The following is a 22361-nucleotide window of genomic DNA, read 5'->3' as shown; positions in this document are numbered from 1 at the left end:
CACTGGGGGTCACACCACAGACAGAAATCAACATAGTTTTTCTCCTTCTGGAGCTTATAGTCCATCAGGGAAGACAGACATTGAAGGGTTAGAAAGAAGAATGGGGTGAGGGTGAGTGGGTGGAGGTGGGGGCAGGTTTGATGAGCACAAAAATAAAAGAATATTAGGCATGTCAGGCATCATTTCCCCTCCTTCGTCTTCCACGTGCATTCATTCCATCACTGGGAGTGACGAAAACAAGTAACTAAAAAAGCACATGCAAGGAGAGTTTTCATCTTCGCAGGCCCTAGATCCACCCTTTTCACAAATCCCAGTGCCAGCTAATGCTGGGCAGAGGTGGCCAGCATCGCTGCTGGCCTGTGGGAGTACACTAGCAAACACGGGGAGGCAGGGCAGGCGACCAAGAGGAGGGAAGTCATCAACCCCAGAGAGAGGAGGGATCTTGCGGGAGCGGGAGTGGGCGTGGCGGCACAGGGCAGTACGGAACTCACGGGGGGCGGGGGGAGGGGGGGGGCCGTCTGCAAGGGCCCACCCAACAGAGGCGGAAGGCTCTGGACACCCAGCCTCGCAGTCAGGGAACTCCATTCCGACCCCTCCCCGGTTCCCCCATACTTTTCTACAGTCCACCCAGGAACACTTCTTTTCCTTTCAGTCCCATGCCTGTGTACTCTAAAGAGGGAGGGATTACACTGGAAAGAGCCACATTCGAATCACTCATCCTTTCTGAAGTTTGATTACTGGGATGCCTAGAAATGACACTAGGCTCTTTGATTTGAAAAAGACAAATAGGTTGGGAGATTTCACAAGGCCGCCTGAGTAGGAAGGAAAGTGGCAGATTAGCTTCCACGTGGGCAGACATAAAACAACACTGAGTGGGACTCAGTCTAAGACCTTTTTGAGGGACGATGGTCTGAAGTCAACAGCTGTGACTCCAGAATGGGAGGCAGGAAACACTGCAGTCCATCTCGGCTGTTCGCAGTGTGGGTGCGGCACCCCCAAACCACCAAAACCGAAGCATCATTAAAGAAAGCATTAAAAATTTAAACGCAAAACCGTATGTCCACCAAGTATGTAAGCCTACAATACAGGGCAGTGCTTCTATCACCGCACTTCACGGTGGATTTACAGAGAAGGGTAAGAGTCAGAGAACGTCAGTCCAACTTCCAAACGGGCACCATAACCTCCGGCTTGGCCAGTCCACTCCAGTGCCCACTCTCCACCCCATCCTGTTTAGATCCCCGCAGCTCCTGGCTCCCAACCACACCTTCCTTCTCACACTCTGATCTCTGGCTGCTGTAACGGGGGCCTCCTCTGGATCTCTTCCTACCACGTAAAAGTCAGTCTTTTTGGCTGAGTCCTCTCCTTCTGCTCCACCCCAGAACGAGTGTTCTGTACGGTCCCGCCATCTCCTCTTTCTCTGCAAACTCCCAATGATTGCACGGAGACCCAAAGCCCTCAGGGTCACTTCTTCTAGTCCCTCAACCTGGAGCTCTAGCCTCAGCCACTCCTCGGAGCCTGGGGGGTCTCCCAACTCATGACAAATGATAAACAATGGATGAGTAAGGGAAACAACGCAGAAGCACCCACAAAACCACAAAATTTTCTGGTTTACATCAGGGAGGTCATCTTTGCTCTTTTCCACAGAATTTCTGTGAGGAGGAAACCTGCTTCAACAGAAAGAACAGAGGTTTGGGAACACACTCAGCAAAGCCACGGTCCAGCTGTGTAAATTTGGGAAGTGACCCGGAGCATCAGTTTCTCTCTGTGTAAAAATGTGGGCAATGAGGTCTACTTTTCAAGATTGTTGTGTGGACTAAAGATTAAAAATAAAAAACCACCAAAAACCTGAAAACCCATTACCCAGCACAAAACAGCCGTTCAATAAACAGAGTGCTTGCTCTCTGTGTGTGGAGGCTGCCGTTATGGGAACACTGAGAAATTACACATTTTGCTCTGACATTTTCCCCTCACACCTATTAGCAGCAAACATTTACTTTAAGTACAGTGGGAGTGTAGCTATCGTCCGTATTTTTAATCCTCCGATATGCCAGGGGTAGCAGACTCCTATGGTTCTCTTAGGTTGGCCAGCGTCTGAACTCCCCTTCGTATGTCTGGAAAATCATTAACCCTGCTACTCAGAGCAGCGAATTAGAGATCATTGTTTCCGTAGCTGTCCTTGCAACAGAGTACGAGGGCATGATTGGGCCCACTGGCTCCAAGAAACCAACCCACCCCAGACTTTGAATCTCAAGCAGTTACAACCTTTTTGGCACCAGGGACTGGTTTCGTGGAAGATGACTTTTCCGTGGATGGGGGTGGTGGTGGCAGGGAGCATGTTCTGAGGATGATTCAAGCGCATCACATCCAAGCTCACCTCCTGCCATGCGGTTCCTACCAGGCCCTGACTGGAGATTGGGGACCGGAGTTTGGGGACAGCTGAGTTACAAGGCACAGGAATAAGTAAACAGAAACCTGGGTGAGGAGGTGGCAGTGAGTGCAGCCTCCAGAGGCAGCAAGGGTGGTGGTCAGTGTCCGGTGTCACTGGTGACAGCAGTGTGACTATGGCCACGGCCCACAGGCAGCAGTATATTCCTGGCACCAGTTGGGTGGCATGGCTCCTGGTTCCAAACTAGGTTCTCAGCAGTGAGCTACCTAGTTCATCCTTAATGAGGAGGTGTCTGCTGCTTACAACGGAGAATCCTGCCTGACAGACCAAGTCAGGTAACATTTTATGACTTTCGGTCAAAGGCCACGGTAAGATTCACAGGGCAAACAAATACAGTGAGATCCTCCTGGTAAGTCAGAGAGTCAGAGCGAGCTGCCAAGCGAGGTGTGGTGGAGCCTTTCTGAAATCATTTCTTAACAAGAACAATAGGATGACTATATCACCACGCTGTTGTAACAGTAGTATCGAATACGATTATTTTTCCCATCGGACCGAGAGATACAGAACACCCACTGTCCCCTACAAAGCATTCAGTTGCTTTCCTGCGTGTCCTAAGGTATTCTATTGCTCAAGAAGTCCAACTGCCCCCTCCAAAAAACTTGCATTTTTATCTTCCTGCTTAATTATCCCCAAAGGAACTACAGCATCACCTTGTGTTAGCCTGATAGAGAAATCTTAAATATACACACCCTTGGGGAAAAGACGAGGTAGGAAGTAAAAAATGTAATCTTTGGGACTGGAAGTAAGTAAATAAGTATTCATACTTTAGTTAGAATTAATATTTCTCTTACAATACTCTAACTTCATTCACCTTGGGTAATGCATTTAATTTCTCCAAGTCACTGTAACTAAATTGTGCAGAAGTTTGTATTAAGTTTTCCTTTTGGCTTATTGTCATTACCTTTTACCAATGTACTTGAAAAAATATTTTCAGTAAGACCCAAATGGCTGCAGAAGTCACATGAAAAATAAAACGTTGGCACATGAAAAAATTCTTACTAATAGCAAGCAGCGGGATTCTGAGAAAAATCAACTCACAAGAAAACTTTTTTAGTATGATGGCAAGGATTTGGGGAAAAAAGGAACTTACAGGAAGACGTGTCTGTGTTGCCAGTTATTCATTCTTTAAAAAAATTTTTTTTTGCTATTTTTGCAATATTCAAGTAGAGTTCCTTGTCCTAAACCTAACTTCACGTTCCATTTGTCCTCTAATGGTTTCACAATCTTCTGACCGTAAACTCCAATAGTTAACCACTGAAAAGACAGCCATTCCATGGACGCAGGTTTTTTAACCTTAAGTTCAAAACTAAGAAGTCAGAATAGAAAAACGTATTTTTGATCTCAAACAGTGAAAGCAAATTTAAAATAGCAACAATCATCTTTTTAAAAAAGTCAGAAGAACGTGAACTGTTTGAAACTTTGCGCAACTCTAAACTGTGATTTTAAAAAGCATGTGAGATATAAGGGGTTATTCTTCCCTCATTGTTTCAGACTAGGCTACGGAGTGGCAAATCTGCTTCCGCAAATGAAGCTTCTGTCGATAAGCTGGGACTCATTCATGTGAGGTTGGATCATTTGCACAAACATTCATGAAAGAGCCATTTCCTCGTGTACTCTCTAAAATCATTTAACCCGAGATATTTAAAGAAAAAAAAAAATCAAGCAGGCTGCAACCTGCCTGACCTACAGAAATGACAACCTCTTTTAGGATATTTTGAATTAAGAGTGACTCATGGGAAAAAAAGTAGGTTGCTGCTGAACTGAGATCTTCTAAGTTAGGGTTCCCCAGTCTTTTTGCTCAAAGAGAAGCCCCGACATTGAACAGGCGAGAGAGTGAGAGACTGCAGAGCATCACATGGCAGCAGGTCATGGCCATCACTCTAGGGGGAACAAACAACCTCTGACATGGGGAACCCTGCAAACCTCAGAGGCCCCATGTGGTTTGGGGAAGCTTTCCAGGACAGCCTTCTCCATCCACCATTAGATCCCCATTTCGCCCTGGGGGCCTGATGAAAAGTGAACCTGGGGAGGACATACTCAGCACTGAGGGGACACACAGCCCCACAGAGGGCTGAGCACACCCTTCACAAAGCTGAACGCATAGGGATGAGGACGCTTTAGAAAAGCCCATCACCCTCTAACTGGGGATGAGCGAGGCCCTGGATGTCCGCTGAACCCAGCACTGCACAGTGAACAGGAAGTGCTCATCACGAAGCACGTGGGGACATCCTCTCGGCACACAGCGAGGTAGGAGGGGAGCAGGGCTCATCTAGCTACCTCTGCCCTTCACTGTTTTCCCACTGGGCACAGACAGATGAAGGCACAGTTTGGTGTGCTGGTGTCAGCCTGTGTGCAGCACTCATTAGCGGACGGTTAACATCCACTTTTAGCATCAGACACTCTCAGGATCAGACAGGGCATGCTGACGTCATTTGGATAAAGGAGTGGTCCTCCAGCCAGGGAGTACCACAGTTTCATATTTATTTCCTGTTACTCAGAGAAAACGGAAATGGCCCCCCAAGAACACCCTGGGGACTCTGGGACACCTGACAGCTGGGGTCCTCTGCTACATCACTTCTCAAGTGCTGTTTAACTTCTAATGCCATTTAAAACGTTATCACACATTTCCTCAGCTCCTCAGTGTGTAACAAACCCACTGAACAGGACAAGCCAGTCTGGACTATACAGAACAATATGTAAATAGGCCGGGAGCTAGGGAGCCCGCCGAGGAAAGACGAGCCAGAACAATGAATGGCTAAAGGGGTTAGACCTCACTACACCTGAAGGCAGCCCCTTCGTTCACTTTTCTCTCCTTCTACTTTATGAGCCAAGTACGAAGAATACAAAAACTAATAAAAAAGTTCTTATTCTATGTATTTCCACAAATACGAACTTCCTAAGTCATTAAAATTAAAAGGGACACAAAAGTCAATATTTACATTTCATTTAATTAAAAAAAAATCTGGATACCTATTGAATAAGTCATATTTGGACCTAAAAATATTAACTCATTATAAAGAAACTATCAATGATTAGTATCTTCTTCCCACACACACATTCTATCTGCTTACATGTGGGCCCAGTGCCAGAATTCAAGTTTCACTAGTGTGGTTGTATGACTTGAATAAATTGTTTTAGTTTCGTGCGTGTACTTGTTTGAGAAAGAGCTTCTGTATCTACCACCCTCAGAGATGGCGAAGATGTACTAAAGAGTGAAACTGGTAAACATGTCATAAGTATTCCTATGATACAATAACCAACGCAATAGAGAAGCTCCACAAATACAGTATTTAACATTTGATAATAAAAATGGAAAATACTAAAATGGTAATTGAAGGTATTCGTTAACCCTACAGCGCTTCATGAATTACAGGACGAGAATCACCTGTACGTTTTTTCCTGGACACAGGCTATTACGGATCAACTGGGGGGGGGGAAGTTATGAAGCATCACTGTAATTAGTTAAGAGTAGATAATGATTGTGTAAGTATAATGATCACCAAAACATTAACAAAGTTACAAGTTAATCAGTAAAGTGCCACAAAAGCTAGTTGAAATTTAAGGACTCAGTCTAGAAGTTTAAAAGCATATGTATATGCTTTAAAAAAATATATATATATATTTATACATGCATGTGATTGGCATATGAAATATAAATATATATGCTCATTACAATACCCGTTAGAAAATTTAGGGCTTGGTTTAATGCACCAGAGTTCTTCCCTAGGTTCTCATTTTTTAAAAAGTGTTTTTTTAACAGGTATGAACAAATTTGTTCTTTCTTGGTTTTGATACTCCATTTTTGTGATTTTAAAAAGTCAATCTTAAGAAGTACCTATACAGACACAAAGGAACAAAGCAAAGCCCCAACTGGGGTTGGGGGGCATGGGGAACCCTCTTCCGGCAATCCTGTTACATGCACATTTAACATATTATCTCAAAACCTTTGACAGGAGGAGTGAGAGCTGCCATCAGCAGGCTGTATCTTTCCATTCCAAAGAGTAAGCGTGACGCATGGTTGCCACCTAACCTAAACTATGGAAACCACTGCGCCGTGGCAAGCTCCCATGACTTCCTCAGACTCCAGAGTCAAATGCCACCTCATCACATTGTCATCCCTACCCACCTCTCACCGCAGTAGGGAAACAGGAGGGAAAAAATCAAGGTGGATGGTTTTTGAAAAAGCTCCCTGGTGATTTGAATATTCCCCTGTCCTGCCCACAGAAGAGACCTAGGGAACCACCCACAGGCCAGCCGCACCTTCTCACCCTTAAAACCAGATTCAACAGTCTCTGAGAACCCCTGGTTTCAACTGGCTACTCCTTATGGCTAATTTTAGAACCTAAAGTTGTGGTTTCAGCCAGGCAGGTGTCAATGCAAAGTCAAAAGAGTATTTCTGACAGATACAGATACAGGCCACAAAACTGACACCTTGCAAAGACCATCTCTGTACTCCCCACGGAGCTGAGCCAGGCTGGCATCTGCAGGATTTGAGCGTCTGCTGGGAAGGAGCTGGCTCTGCGGGCACCCTAGTCCTTCCTGTCTGTCCTGTTCCCACCGCGTGTGTTCAAATGGAGAGCTTGTGGAAGAGGCTCCCCAGCGAGGCTCCCAGAAAGAGCTTCAGGACTAACTCTGCAAAGACAAAAAACAGGCTGAGTAGGAGCTCACACTCCCCCAGGAGAGATTACCGAAAGCTGTTTGTGAGACAAGTCCTATAGTCTGTATTGCAAAAAAACCCCAAATGTGGTGAAAGAGACAATCTGAAATTTCTGCAGATTTCCAAAAAAGAAAATGTTGGGAGAGTAAGGAAAATACCCTACATAGGGTCTTCTAAAACGTTTCCCTTCCAAGAAGAAAAAGGAAGCATTTTACAGGCTGAAATCTTCACCCTCCTCTCAGAAATTCCCATCGCTCCCTGGCAGGCCTCCACGTAGCCTAGCTAAGTTGGCAACTATGCAAATACAGTTCTTCAAAATATGTTAATGAGGCTCACACGGTGCTCCCATCTCGTAACCCCACCCTCCCTTTCTCTGCGTGAACTGAACCTGTGCAGGTTAAAACAGGCGTGCCAAGCACTGGCTCAGGGAGCTGACTGCTGGCTCGGAGACTGCCAGTTCCAAGGAAGCGTTTGGGGAGAACGGCTTTGCTCAGATGTGTGCCGTCTTCAGAAACAAGTATTTTGATGTTCAAGTCACTCCCGTCCCCATATTACTCTGTTGGTACAAAACTCTTAAGTGTGGCGATTCACATTTTTTAAGTACTATCTTCAAAGCACCTTAAAGATTCCCAGCCACTTTGCAAGTATTCTTTTTAAAATATTTCCTCAGTGAAGCGCTTTCCAGCCTGCGGATGAAGGTCGGGTAGTAGCAGTTACCCGCCGGAGGGAGAACGGTGACTGGAATCCAAAGCAGAACTCGGCAGAGCTGTCCAAGTCAACACAGCTACTGAACAATGAACTACCTTTTTAGCCTAATATCAAGCCTTTCTTTTGTGTACACAAAGACATCAAAAAATGTCCTCCTTTTCGGTGTGTACGTATTCCAAAAAAATCTCAAGATTTCCCCCACGAAATAGAGACTGTTTAAAAACTTTCCTTCCTCTTTCTCCCTGCCACCCCACAAAAGCATTTACTTGTGTCTTCGTCCACACAGACATTCCACACATAGTCTGCATTTTAAAACCCAGGCACTGCAGCGTCGTTTGCAGTGGAACAGAAAGTGCTGGTTCCAAAAAAAAACACAACTACACATCTCTTAGTTCCTAAATTAGGCCCCAGCTCCCCAGACCTTAGGAAGGAAATCAGGACCCAGTATCTTAAGTTTAAAAATTAAAGGGAGGTTGAAAGGAAAGTATAAATGGGATTACACACTCACCCAGGGTGACTCACTCTCAGATGCTCAAGATTAAGCTGAGCCCTGAACCTAAGACCAGGTAGGAATTTCTCCTCAGGGGCACAATGGGGTGTGGGGTTTCCAGTGGGTACTGAAGTAGGTTCTCCTGTGTAGAGCAGGTGAGCAAATCCCACATAATTAACTTCCTAGGACAGTGCCGGAGCACATACAGGTGAGGTGCATGCCTTCCCAAAAGGTGTTGGTAAATTTTATGTTATGTGTTTTTATCCCCAATAAAACTAAAAAAGAGAGAGATGAGGGTGAATTTACCATATAGTCACTGCTCTGAGAGGCAGCTAAAATGTTCTTACAATGTCGCGTGTTTGAATTTTAGAAAGTACACCAATCCAGGCCCTGACCAGGTAGCTCCACTGGTTAGAGCGTCATCCCAGTATGCCAAGTTTGCAGGTTCAATCCCCAGTCAGGGCACATACAAGAATCAACCAATGAATGCATAAATAAGTGCAATAACAAATCCATGTTTCTCTCTCCCTCTCAAATCAATAAAAAAATAAAATATAAAATGAAATAAATTAAAAAGAAAGAAATTACACCGACTCACTGACGAAGGAGGTGGATACGACAAGATAGGGAATGGCCAGCGCTGGGTGCCAGGCAACCTGTGTTCCGTCTACCTCTGTCTGCTGAAGACAACTTGCTCTGGACTCGGGGTGTTCCCAAGGCCTCAGTTCCCTAGAGCCTCATTTTCCTCATTAAGAGCAGAAACAGGAATGGAAGTTTTTCTCCTTTCATTACTTTAAGAAAAACTGGCCTTTGTCTTCCTTGAATCATTTTCTTCTCCTTAACCATTTTAATTAAAATCTGTATTCTGCTTTGCAAGCACATGGTTTAGAAACACAACACATTCTATTTGAAAACAGACAGGATGCTTTTAAGGCTAGAATCTTATTTGAAAGATTAAAAATATTTCCATATCCATGTTCCAATTTCCCTTAGTAAAAAAATGGGTTTCTCAACATACAATTATTTCTCCAGCTTGGGAATAAAAACCACATTTGCTAAAAACTTTAATGTGTATAAAAACTACCATAAAAGAGAATCTTTTAGTTGTTTGAGAATCACTAAAATAAGCAGGGAGATGTCAAACATTTATATGTTCAGAGTATTAAAAATTATACATTAAAACACAGAAATAATCAGTGTACCAACATACTATGAGTTTTAAGTGAATCTATCTATATTTTCTATTCAAATTTAAGTAAAAATACAATTATTATTAGGCTAAGTATGTATATTAATTTTAATAAGTCTTATATAATTATTAAACATTTTCCTTCATTAATTTATGCAAAGAACCATAAATCTACTTACCTAATATTTAAAACATTTTTCTATATGTTAAACACAAACCAGTATAAGTTAAAATATTGCCACTGAAAATTTAAGCTATATTTTTGGATGCTCCACTTGGATGACTATTTAACGTATGGTTCTCCCTCATTTCTACTTGTTCTCAGCCAATATAAATACTCACTGGAAACATATATCACCATGTGAAACAACAGATGAGTCAGAATAAACTCTAGAAAAAATCTGAAAAAATAATCAGAACTATTGAGAAGAAAAGAGGTTTACCAAGTATATGGTTTCAAACACACAAGCAAGCAAGAAAGCAAGGTTACCAGCAATGAGGAGTGCGAGTCAGGAGCCCAGCCTTCACTCTCTGGGCCAGGCAGGGGTCCAGGAGGCGAGCCCTTCCCGGTCACCGGAGCAAATGGCAAGCTGGTTCTGAGCCTCCACCACCATCAGCAGCAGCCCGTCTATTATTCACTTCAGCAGCCAAGTGATCTACTAACCAAACATACTGGGACTGCAGGTGCAGTGGGAGGGCGTGGCAGGGACTTCATATAATAACAATAATGACGGACTTCAGGTCAAGATGGCGGAGTAGGGAAGGACAGATAAAGAACTTCCCAGACAAGAAAAAGCTAAAGGAGTTTCTTATCACCAAACCAGTGTTACAAGAAATGTTAAAGGGACTTCTCTAAGTAGAAAGGGGAAAAATAAATATGAGTAATAAAATGGCAATAACTACATACCTATCAAAATAATTACTTTAAAGGAAAATGGGTTAAATGCTATAATCAAAAGACACAGGGTGGCTAAATGGGTAAGAAAACAAGACCCTTCCACATGCACAAGAGACCCACTTCAGACTGAAAGACACAGACTGAAGGTGAAGGGAAGGAAAAAGATATTTTATGCAAATGGAAACAACAACAACAAAAAACTGGGGTAGCAATACTTACATCAGACAAAACAGACTTTAAAACAAAGGCTACAAGAGACAAAGAAGGACCTGGCAATTCCACTTTTCTGCAGCACTACGTACAATAGCCAAGATATGGAAGCAGCCTAAGTGTCCACTGAGAGAGGAAGGGGTGAAGAAGAGGTACGTATACACAATGGAGTATTACTCAGCTATAAAAAAGCACAAAATCTTGCCATTTGTGACAACATAGATTAACCTAGAGGAAATTATGCTAAATGAAATAAGCAAGACAGAAAAAGACCAATGCCATATGATTTCACTTACATGTGGAATCAAAGAAATAAAATAAACAAACAAACTCATATACAGAGAACATTTCGATGGCTGCCAGATGAGGGGGTGGAGCTGTGGGGATGGGTGGAAATGGGGAAGGGACTGAGATGTGCAAACGGCCGGCTATAAAAACAGTTACAGGGCTGTAAAGCACAGCACATGGAGTATAATCAACACTGTAGTAACCTTGTATGGTGTCAGATGGGTACTAGACTTATCAGGGTGATTACTTTGTAAGTTATATACATACTAATCACTATATTGTCCACCTGAAACGAATGTAATATTGTATGTCAGCTGTAATTGAAAAATAAAAAGCTATTGAAAAAATAGTAACAATAATGAGACTCAACACTTACAAAGGAGACAGGAAGATCCTATAAGACCTTGCAGGCGGATGGGCATAGTATAGTACCTAAGGCTGAAGTAAAGGAATGGGGAAGGGAGAGAGCGTGGAAGGTCCCAAAGAGGAAGGGAGAGGGGAAAGATGAGCACGCTAGTGATGAAAAGTTCTACAGTGTAATCCAGGTTCCTAGCATGGAAACAAACACTTTGACACACAGATAGAACAGGGTAAAGAATGATTTAATGAAAGCTAATGAATGATAAGTCTTTTTTATAAGTAATCCTCAAATTCCTCTTTTGGCAAGGTGTGCATCAAGATCTTTCTGCAAGGTAACTGGAAGAAATCTTAAAGGTTCCTTAAGGAAATAATATGTCAAAAAATAATAGAGCTTTCTAGAAATGGAGTCAGTTCAGTAGGTCATTGGAAATAAAACTCTTTACTTTAGTTCCCTGCTAGGATTAATAAACAACCACTCCTACTTGGTTCCACTTCTTGATCAGTTTTCTAAAATAGTCTGTCTTGCTTATCTCTCTCTTTCGCTTTCTTTCTCTAAAATAGATTTTAAAATCAAAGTTAGGTAAAAAGAGATTAGAACACATATATTAAACAGAGAGGGAGAGAGAGAGAGAGAGTGAGACAGAGAGGGAATCAAGAGAACTTCTTTAGTCAAATACAACTACTTTGGTGTTCTTACAAATCAAAAACATCTCAACTAACCAAAAACTGGGGCCAACCAGACATGTATAATAAAGACAAGGGGAAAGAATGTTTGAAACCAGAACTAGCCCAGGAAATCTGGACTGTATTTCAATAATATGCTTTCAGATCCAATAACCAGAATAACCAGAACTCAGGTGAACAGCTAATCCTCTTCCATATCTCTTCTTCACTTCATGTCATTTATAAACTCTTGATTCAGGGACATACACTGTTTTTTAAATTGATACCTACATAATACCTTCTTTGAGTTAATAACGCCCTTAGAGCTTCTTAGCAATAGTTAGGTACTTTCTCATAGCCTACCCTTCCTAAAAAGTCCCTTTCACTTTTTCACCCTCTAACTAAGTCGTTAGGAGACAGTTTGGTCTCCATCACTGCTGGAAAACACTAAGCGCATACCTTTTTAAGCATTATAGCATATTTCTCTTATCTCACAGAAGACAGGCTAAATTACCTCCTGAGTTTTGGTTCTTGTCTCCCTAGGCCACTCGTAGGTATTCACTTCCATTAGATTTTCTTCCGTCTCTCTTTTTTTCCTCCATGCCAACTCAGGATTTCTCCGAGTATAATTTAAGGACCACCCACATCAGCATCAGCTGGGGTCTGGATTAGAAAATGTAGTTTTCTGCACCTCCACCTAGATTTACTAGACTTACCACAGTGATCACTTCAAAGGGTTATAAATGTTGAATAACTAAGTTCTCATATAGTGTTGAATACAAATATTGAATAACCAGAAACTCACATAACATTGTGCAGCAAGTATACTTTAATTTTTTTAAGTGAATGAAAAGAAGTGTGTGAAAAAAAATTTTCATTTTAGAAGTCACCCCCCCAAAAAAAGAAGTTACCCAGGTGATTGCTAAACACACTGATGTCTGAGGACCACTGACCAAAACCCTTCACTCTCCCAAAACCAAAGGACACAGGGATGCTTCCAAACTCTAAATAAGGACCATCAGGCATCTGAGAAGAGAGAGCATGGGGGTGGTTCTCTGTTCACCTTCCTTTTCAAACACAGAAGGAAGAGGCAAGGAAGCGGCAGAGAGCGCAACAGGAACTGAATGTGAGGCATCAGCATAAATGCAGACCCGTCAGCCCTGCTCTGTGGCTACTGCCAATTACAGTAGCCAGACCTGCAAGGGGAGTGATTACATGTAATTTATAAAAGTAAACAAGCTGGGCGGCTTGTGAACAATGAATGGTGATACTCAAGCCAAGAGGTAATAAAAAGCATGAATAAATGACTCAGCATCCCCCTCCCCACCCAGACAACAAATGGTTGTACTCCAGCTAGAATTAGCAAGAGCAAAATGAGTATTTCAGTAATGACTTAAATGACAGCAGGAGGTTTGAGAGAGGTGCTGCCAATCCCATAACCTCCTGTGAAAGGGTCACACACGGCACCAACCTCTGGTGTTCAGTCACCTCGGTGACTGCTTTTCTCAACTTTGCTGAAGTCAGAAAAATAAATGTTTGGTTCCAGTGCAACGACACAGTCCTGCAGCTGGATGCGGGCTTTTAATGGAATCCCAGGGAAATAAACTGTTTACACAATATGATGTAGCAGCCAAGCTGGGCGAAGGACCGCTAACTTCAGCACTATTGACACTTTCCCTGGTGAATCTTTGTTGTGGGGGCTGCCCGGTGCCTTATAGCACGGTTGGCAGCATCCCTGACCTCTACCCACTAACAGCCAGGGGCACCCCTAGGTGTGACACCTAAAAATGTCTCCAGACACTGCCACATGTCCCCAGTGGGGGCAAAACCACCCCCCACTGCCATTAAAAACCACAGAAACATAATGAACAAATGTTCACGTTAGTGAAACAGCTCACAGAATTTATTTCTGACATCATTAAAAATCTCATGTGTTTTGCTCTTAAATATATAAACGTGTGTGTGTGCACGCATGTGTGTGTATATAAAATACTTTTTATCACCCTGTTTTCCATACATTTTTCCATTGCCAGAGACTAAAATGCACAATCTTAATATTGTTTTAGCAAGCTACCCAAGCCACGACAGAAGTGCCACATAACAAAATAAATAACTAAGTGGGCTCCTCATCCTTCCTGGTCACAATCCATCAGTTGAACCTCCAAAGTATTTATATCCATTTAACAGACCAAGGTATCCATTGGGTACAGGCAGCACCATGCTAAGGACCATGAGGCTTGCAGGCATCCACGGAAAGTGTTTTAATAGTAATTTCTCTTAAAATCAGAGTAAAAAATGAATACACTCAGTCCCCAATTTACGATGGTTTGACTTAGAATTTTTCAACTTTATGATGGTGCAAAAGCAGAAACCGCAGTAGAAACCGCACTTCGAATTTTGAATTTTGCTCTTTTTCCGAGCTAGCAATAATCGGTACAATACTCCCTCATGATGCTGGACAGCAGCAGAGAGAGTGGCAGCCAGCTGGTCAGGTGACCCACAGACTTAACAGCCCCCGCTCTGCAGGGGCCTGGGCCACCAGTGATTTTGGATACTGTGTTCTGAGCATGTTTCAGGTAGGCCAGGCCAACCTCTGATGTTCGCTAGGTTAGATGGATGAAGTGCATCTTCAACAGATGAATATTTTCAACCTGTGGGTTTGTTGGCACATGACACCTCCTAAGTCGACGAACATCTGTATAATAATAATGAATATATAACAACAAAGTCAGCCTGGAATATATTCATCGTCATACTGATGCGGTTGCAAAATATAATTTTTATTATTTTTTCATGGCGGGGTGGCTCACGAAGGCAAAAGTCCCTGAGGTTCACAAGAGTCCCAGTGTGGCCCCGGAGAATGAGCATAAGTCAGCAGGGAAGGGAGAGAGCCAAGAATTCCTGGAGGAGGGGCGAGCACAGGCAGAGGCCAGAGTGAGAGGTCACAGGGCCCTCTGGGGACATCAAAGTCCAGGAGGGCTGATGTGGAAAGCATGAGAGAGAAGGCGGCCACCAAGGCTCTAGGTCACAGAGCGCCCCTCGGCGAGAGGAGGCCTGGGCGTTCCTGGAAGCGAAGGAGCATGGCCCAGCAGCTTCCGCCCGAGGCCTGGTGTTATCAGATCCCTGTCCAGAAAGGTCCCACGACTGCCATGATAAGGGCAGTTTGGAGGGGGGACAAGAATGGAAATAGGAAGACAACCAGCTACTGTGACAACCCAGAAGGAAAGCAAAAATAGCTTAGGCGACAGAGAGGTCAATGAGTCGAGTGACATTTGGGAGGTAAAACTGACAGGATCTGGTCACTGAGTGTGGGGAATGAGGGAGGGACAGTAAAGAAAATCTGCTGGCTTAAGCCACCAGACCAGAGATGGCTGAGTGCGAGGGAACAGTGAGAGCACAGGGGTTAGGGACAGGCCTGCCTGCCGCTGCGGGCGGGTGTGCTGACTCAGAGTTGCTGCAGGCCACCTAAGCAGACCCACAGACCTGGAGTGAGGAATGAGTGCAGACAGAATCTTCAAATCCTCAGCCTGTACATAACTCAGGGGCATTTAAGATCCATAGGTGGGCTTTCATGGTTAGAAAACAGGCAAGGTCGTAGTAACATCTGCATCCGAGTTTGTAAGGATTCTGCGGAAACTGAGTGCCCAGAGCTTTTATCAAACTTTCAAAGGAATTCATGAACTCACTACAGATGAAGAACCACCAGCAGGGCGGGAGGGGAGAGGAGACCGGCCAGGGCTTCTAGCAGCACCCCCAGGAACTCCGATACTTGCAGAAACCAGAGCCTGATTAGCAGGAAGGCACAGGAAAGAACATATTTTGAGAAAAGGGGTTGGTCATTTCTTTCCATCAGGAGTTCCATGAAAACAAGAACCAAACACTTCAAATCTAGTTCTGCTGGATTTGGCAACCAGGAGGTCCCCAGGGACGGCGTGGGAGCTGTTTAGAGAACAGTGGTGGGGAAGGACTCGGTCTACACTCCATTATGAAGTGAGTGGCCAGTGAGGAGGAAGGGACAGCCAAGTGCACAAAACCCACTTAAGAGTCTGGCTAAATCCCTTACCACCTTCATTATCCTTCCGAGAGTCCCTGAACTCACCTTCCTTTGCTAAGCTCTCCCAGCGCTGCGCCTGCCCCTCACTGGTCATTACATACCCCACGGTGCTGAGCGCACCCTGAGTCCCTCCCAGGTATGAGCTCCTGAGGGTGGAGAGAGTGCTCTCTCGGTCCCCTTCTTCTGAATCCTTCACCGCGGACACTCCCTCAGTGACCGAAGGACCTGAGCTGGGAAGGGAGACCCGAGGACCCGCCAGAGCAGCTGGGTAACTTGTGTGACCTTGAACAAACCGATTACTCTCCCAGAGGCTATTTTCACTCCCTATGAAACAAGGAGTTTGGACTTTTGACTAGGGGAAGAGGAGAGATGTATGACTGGAAAAGGTATTCGATATAGCCATTGTTTTGGTGATATAAATCATAGAAAGTAAGGCTGGAATAAGGGTCAGAGGTCATCCAAACAATACCTTAGAGAGAAATGGGTTCGAAAAAATTGAGAGACACTGGACTCGATGATTTATACTTTTAGGTTTAAAGTTCTACAATTATTTGGTCGTGTTGTTCAAGAGACTGTGCAAGGTGCCTCGCTGTACCTTTCAGACACAGAGAATAAAGGCTACCCTTGTCCTCTGGAAATTAATGTCCTATAAACAAACCCAAGGATGATACATGAAGCCCTAATTTTTTTTTTTGGTAAACAAATCATGTGTATACACCTTTACTTTGTAAGCTGTGGGTCATTATAAAAACCACTTAGACAAATATACTTAAAAATGTATTAGGCATGCTTTTCCTGTTTTGACTATTTGCTTAAATGAAGAGAGGAAATAAAAGAATACTGTTCAACAGCAGCCATTGAATTTTGTGCCTCTTTCTTTGGAGATAAATGACCTATATATCCAGTGAAAGTTACTCAGAAAGTGTTGATTGTATGTAATAGCATCACTAGGAAAAAATTACCTTCCCAAATATTTTGCATTTTTATTGTACTAGTTCAGGAATTCCTTTTACATTTCTCAGCACTCCAAGCATTTCAACCTGGAACTGTCTGGGAGAACTTGTAAAATCCAATACTCCTACACCACTTTGGGGTCAATTATAACTTTGCCAGAGGGAAGGGGCTTCACATCCCACCTCCCTAAGTGAAATGAAGTGTCGTTCCTCATCAAGCTCTGTGTAACACCGTTGGAATTCAAAACATAAGAGGTGGCCTTCTACCGAGCGTTTCTCTTCCCAGAGTCAAAGATTAAAGCACTTCTTTCCTGCCAATCGAGTGGGTCATCCCTCCAACCAGAAGCACTTTCATCTCAGCTACTGTGAGACTCTGGCCAAGACGCTGATGGGAACGTGCGATGGGCTGGAGCTGGGAAAGCACACCGGGCACTTCATTTTTCAATCAGGTAGTCATCTGGGGAGGAGTTCTGCTAGTCAGAAAGTGGCCCAACCACATTTCCCAACACAGTGGTAACTTAAAACTGCACTTCAGGAGAGAAAAACAATCCCCATGCCGGCGGACCATTATTATCCCTGCTCTCGATTACCACATTGCCGAAAAGGTGAAAGACTGTGTGTCCAGATTCTGACACACGTACTTTGGCATGTTTGTGGCCAGGCTTCTGTTACAGGGGAAGAAGGGGGAAATAAAGAGGAAAAGAGGAAGAGGGTAGGGATCCATAGGGGCAAAGAATGCTCTTACCTTTCTGCCACTTAAACCAGGTAGCAAATTGAATGTTACTGCAATCGGCGCACTGCTACATTAAATAATAAAAAAGACAACAGAAATAGATTGCGTTGCCCACCTTCTCCTGATGCTGTTGTGCTGCATTTTCACTTCCCTAAAGTGAATCTCTTAACTGAAATTATATTCACCTGCTTATTTCGTGTAATAGCGGAGCAATAAGGACAAATATGCAATGCAACTTTCCACGCACCGTGAAAGTTTAAAAGGCTTGATGTTAATTGACACGCCCCCCCCCCCCACCAGATGATCTTCCTGTCACTCTTCCAATGTGAAATGGAATTCTAAAGTTTTCTCTGCCCATGTGTGATGTTCTTAAAGAAGAGCGTATAATACTGTTTCCAAAAAATTTAGACGACGTGAGTCAAAACAGGAAAATAAGTTAAAAAGGGAAAAGAAAAACAATGAATAGGATAGTTAAAGCAAAGTTTAGTATTTTTCTTCCTTCAAAAAAAATGACCTAAGATTTTTACATTTAAAAGAAATGTTTGGACTCTCAGTATATTGTTTTTAATTCATGGAACAATGTAGCCATGTTTTGTTTTTTTTCCTTTTGGGACATTGGTTTTTTTTTGTTTTTTTTAAAAATACATAGGGAATTACCTAGGCCAAGTATGAATTCAAAGTAAAAAGCAGGGAGCCAAAAAAAAAAACCCCAGCACCATAAGAAAAACTCGTGACAAATTTGGCATTCTTTCCAGTATGTAAAAATAAAGGAAAACTCAGTTTAGAAATATGATAAAAATGTCTGAAACACACACTAAGGAAAGAACAATTAAATGGCAGAAAAAAAACTGAGATAACTCACATTTCCTCTGCTAGAAGCTCTTTTCTTTGCAACTTACATCTTCATGTGCAGTTTGCATATAGTAGCTCTGCTAAAAACAACCACATGGAAAATTTCTGCCCCAGATAACACTGCAGGATGGGGCTTGGCAGCTACAAGTTGTAATCAGAATTTTTCAAGAGCTAATGTAACAGCGATAACGACCTAACAGGCCTTTCAGTGCACAGGCCTGACTGCTTCTTATAAAGCAGGCTGTGATCTACGTCGCATAGATTCAGCAATGAGAATCTGTCTCTTCAGTTAGGGAGAATTTTGATCCTATGAATAGAAGAATCACTTAAAATATAAAAGAGTTCTTTTTTTTTTTTTTTCCAGTTAAGGCATTCTTGCATTATTTAAGGTCCTCACACACAAAAGCGTGGAATGGTCAAAAACTTCCAGTTCCCAAAATGACTTTTCCCAGTAATTCCACAGGCCTGAATGTATCTACAATTCATTAAGTCTCCCCCAGCTATGGAATTGGCAACTGAAGAGGCTTCTTATTTACTGGATGTAGAAATCCACAGTACAATGAGCCACTTTTCCCCAGGAGCAACCTAAAGGAGAAAAGAATGCTAATTTTATTTGTGCTTCTAGCCCAAGAGGGAAGAAACAAAGGGACCTGGGACTTGATAAGTTTCCTCTAGTTAATGGACAGACCGAGATAAAAGGAGTCACAGAAATGGGACTTCAATCCGAGTTCAAATGGCAAATTCGGACGGCGCTCCAACTTTGTAGAAATTAGCCACCGTGTTAATGCGAGGAATGTGAAACGAGAGCAACCCCTCCATCAACGCTCAGACGGGGTTGAATGTGATCCAATGGGGTGATTCTCTTGCCTCCAACACTAGCTGGCACTCCCACAGCTGGGCTAAAATGGCTTCCAAAGTCCAAAATAAGAGGCTAGTCCAAGGCGGCGCTGGCCCTCCTGCTGGAACTCAGAAGCAAATGAATCAAAGGCTCTTTTATTCTTCCTCCCACCAGAACATGCTCCCGCTCTGTTGTAAACTAAACGCTTGCCAGAATGGATTATTTAGCTCAAAACAGACATAAAGAAATCTTAAAGAACACATGTCCCCTGGAATTTTAATAAATTCAGGTGACCCAACACGTTGCTTTGTTTGTTGCTGGTCTGATACATAAAATTCACTTGCAGTCAGGTTCCTACCAGGTTCCTATCAGGTTCCTATCAGGAGCGTGAGAGCCCGGCAGAAACAGACCAGTCTGGAACCAGAAGTACGGCCACGCACTAACCTCAGGTGTTCTGAGGTCATTCTTTTCTCGAGGGTGTCTAATCTCAAATTCTTTGTTCTTCCTTGAAAATCAGACTTCCCTTATGATTTTGCTATTTCTGCCAGCAGTATCTCAGTTCTTCCAAGAACTGAACCTGAAATTCAATTCTGACGTCTCCCTGGCAGCCTCCTCCCCCTCCCCTCTCAATCTGAACTCTTAAGCAATTATTTGTATCATTTCATTTGGCGACTAATCATATGCAGCTTTATTAACTTGTCTTATAAAACGATTTAAATGTACATGCATTAATTACAGTTTGCCTTCACAAATAGATCAGAGACTCCTTAAAGGCAGGGCGTGGGCTTTCCCCTCCATTGTATTCCATGCAGGGCACAAGCCCCAGAAATACCTGTTCATTTATTTATTCAGTCAACAGAGATTTGGTGAGCTTTCCCTCAGAGCCGGGCCCTGCCGTGGGTGCTGAAGACACAGCACCCAGCACAGAAACTCGGCTGCCCTGTGCTTACCTATGAAGCAAAACACCCAGGGTCCCCAAAGAACTCAGCTTGAGCAGTAGCCACCAAACTATTTTAAATGAACCGTAAGTTAAGATTTATTTCCCAGAAAGGAGGACCATTAAGAAGCTCCGCATCTGCCTCTACCTCCAGGGAAGGGTCTGACCAGAGGAATGGAAAACCTGCAAGAGTTTAGGCGCCACATCTACTGCCCACCCCCTCCCTGTTTTACAGGTAAGAAAAGAGGACGAGATCAGTCAAAAGGTCACATGGAGAATGGCCAAGTCAAGTCAAATCCTGGCTTCCTTACACGGCAGCACAGTCTAGCCCAAACCTTTCAAAAATAAAGTCCCACATAGTCTACCTACTACCTCCCTTCTCCAGTGTTAGTCCCTGTAAGAAAATCAGAGAACTGGCACTTAACGGTTTTAATCTACAAATTATCAAGAACTTACCTACATTTAAAAAAAGACTTTATTCATTTTATTTTTAGAGAAAGGGGAAGGGAAGGAGAAAGAGAAGGAGAGAAACATTGATCAGCTGCCTCTGGTATATGCCGCCTGACCAGGGACCTGGCCTGCAACCCAGGCATGTGCTCTGACGGGGAATCGAACCAACAATGCCCAACCAACTCAGCCACACTGGCCAAGGCCTTATCTGCACTTTTTATGTTGACTCCAAAACATGGAATTTTACTTAGTCTTAAAAAGTGCTTTGTTGTTATACTCCCTCCATAGTTCTAAAGCAGACTTATGATGACAAAACACACTGAAGTAACCAATGCAGCTGTCAAGCAGATTATCCAACTGTGATTCTGACTGTAGTATATTTTGTTCAAAGATGATCTTTGTAAACATTTACAAACGAAGTTTTTGATCAGCAGAACTCAAAACCACCCTGCAAACAGATACACTTTCCTCATGGTAGGTACTCTCGACTCCCAGAAGACAACCAGCAGATGTAGGAACTCAGCAGGTTTTGCTCGGAGAGGTCTGTGCTCATCATTAAGCCCAGGCACAATGAAAGCATTAGCTATCGTAACCATCATGAAGGCTTAATGCAATTGGTAGTTGATGGTCTTTGTTAACAGAAACAATGTTCCTGCCACACTGGAAAAGGTAAAAAGAAAACATTTGGAACTTGAATGAAATATGTACTAGCATGAGGATTGCAAGAAAAAAAAAATGTCTTCAACGAAATAATTTTGCTTCTTTAGTCACTGTAAGCGAAAGCTTCAGAACTCATTGATTGCTTCCGGTAATTGCCAAAAGGGGCAGGAAGAGCTTCCAGACATCACAGTCCTCTTGTTGTGGTGACATGATTGAGCAGGGACTTGATGCTGAGCACAACAGATCCCAGGCTGTCCTTGAACCAAGGAGATGCTGCTGCTCTGGCTGCCTGTGACCCTCTGTCCATGTAAGATGTCAGGTGCCCACCCAGAGAGGCTATTTCTGTTTCTAGGCCCATTTCCAGCACCGGGGGTGTGTTCTGGGAGTCCAGACAAGAGCCATTCTCTTAACTGACAGCTGAAGAGCAGGCCCCACGCTGGGTGCGGATTATACACCAGCGAACTCGTTGAGTTCTTGCTCCCAGGTTGGCTGGCAGCTCACAAGCCACCCTGCTGCGGCCTCCGAAGCAGGTTCTCCTGCTGAGATTGCACACCTGCCCGAGGCTGACAGCAAGGCCATGGAGGAACCCAAACTTGGTGGCTGGGCTTGAGGCAGGCCACAGGGAAGCTCCTCCTGCAGGGTTAGGGTGATCGCCAGCTGGCCCGAATCACTCCTTTGTTACCAGACTTAACATTTTATCTCAGCTAAAAATTCAAGTCCTGATGAAAACTCCACCATTATTTCAAATGGCTGATATGTCTTTAAATAACTCTTGAAAAATCTGAGCAAGTCTGCAGAGTGCGTAATACTCAGGTTTACTTGTTTTCTGTATCCCTTAGAGGTGGTGACCTGTGTATGATTCCATCAGGTCCTTAAAAATGTGGCTGTTTAATACGTAACGCAGGACATAAACAATGCGGGAGCAGCACGACAGAAAGAAAGCACGTACGTTTTCACCTCCACTTTGAGTAGGCT

General features: G+C 43.5%; 1 protein-coding gene across 5 annotated transcripts in view; it reads right to left on the bottom strand.

Annotated features, from left to right (window-relative positions):
* The window catches only part of GAB1 (GRB2 associated binding protein 1), a 112358-nt gene that overhangs the window by 85850 nt on the left and 4147 nt on the right, over nucleotides 1-22361 (bottom strand). Inside the window, exon 1 of one of the 5 annotated variants that reach the window (XM_053911889.1) lies at nucleotides 9981-10129. The exons of the other annotated variants lie outside the window; for them this stretch is intronic. The gene's annotated coding sequence lies outside the window, so the exon portion shown is untranslated. Of the gene's footprint in view, nucleotides 1-9980; nucleotides 10130-22361 lie in introns of those variants that run through there. 5 annotated transcript variants of the gene reach the window in all.

The sequence above is a fragment of the Desmodus rotundus genome, chromosome 9, assembly GCF_022682495.2.
Source record: "Desmodus rotundus isolate HL8 chromosome 9, HLdesRot8A.1, whole genome shotgun sequence".
NCBI classification, from domain to species: domain Eukaryota; kingdom Metazoa; phylum Chordata; class Mammalia; order Chiroptera; family Phyllostomidae; genus Desmodus; species Desmodus rotundus.
The sequence above is the reverse complement of the archived record's forward strand: the minus strand, read 5'-3'. Positions and strand labels throughout refer to the sequence as shown.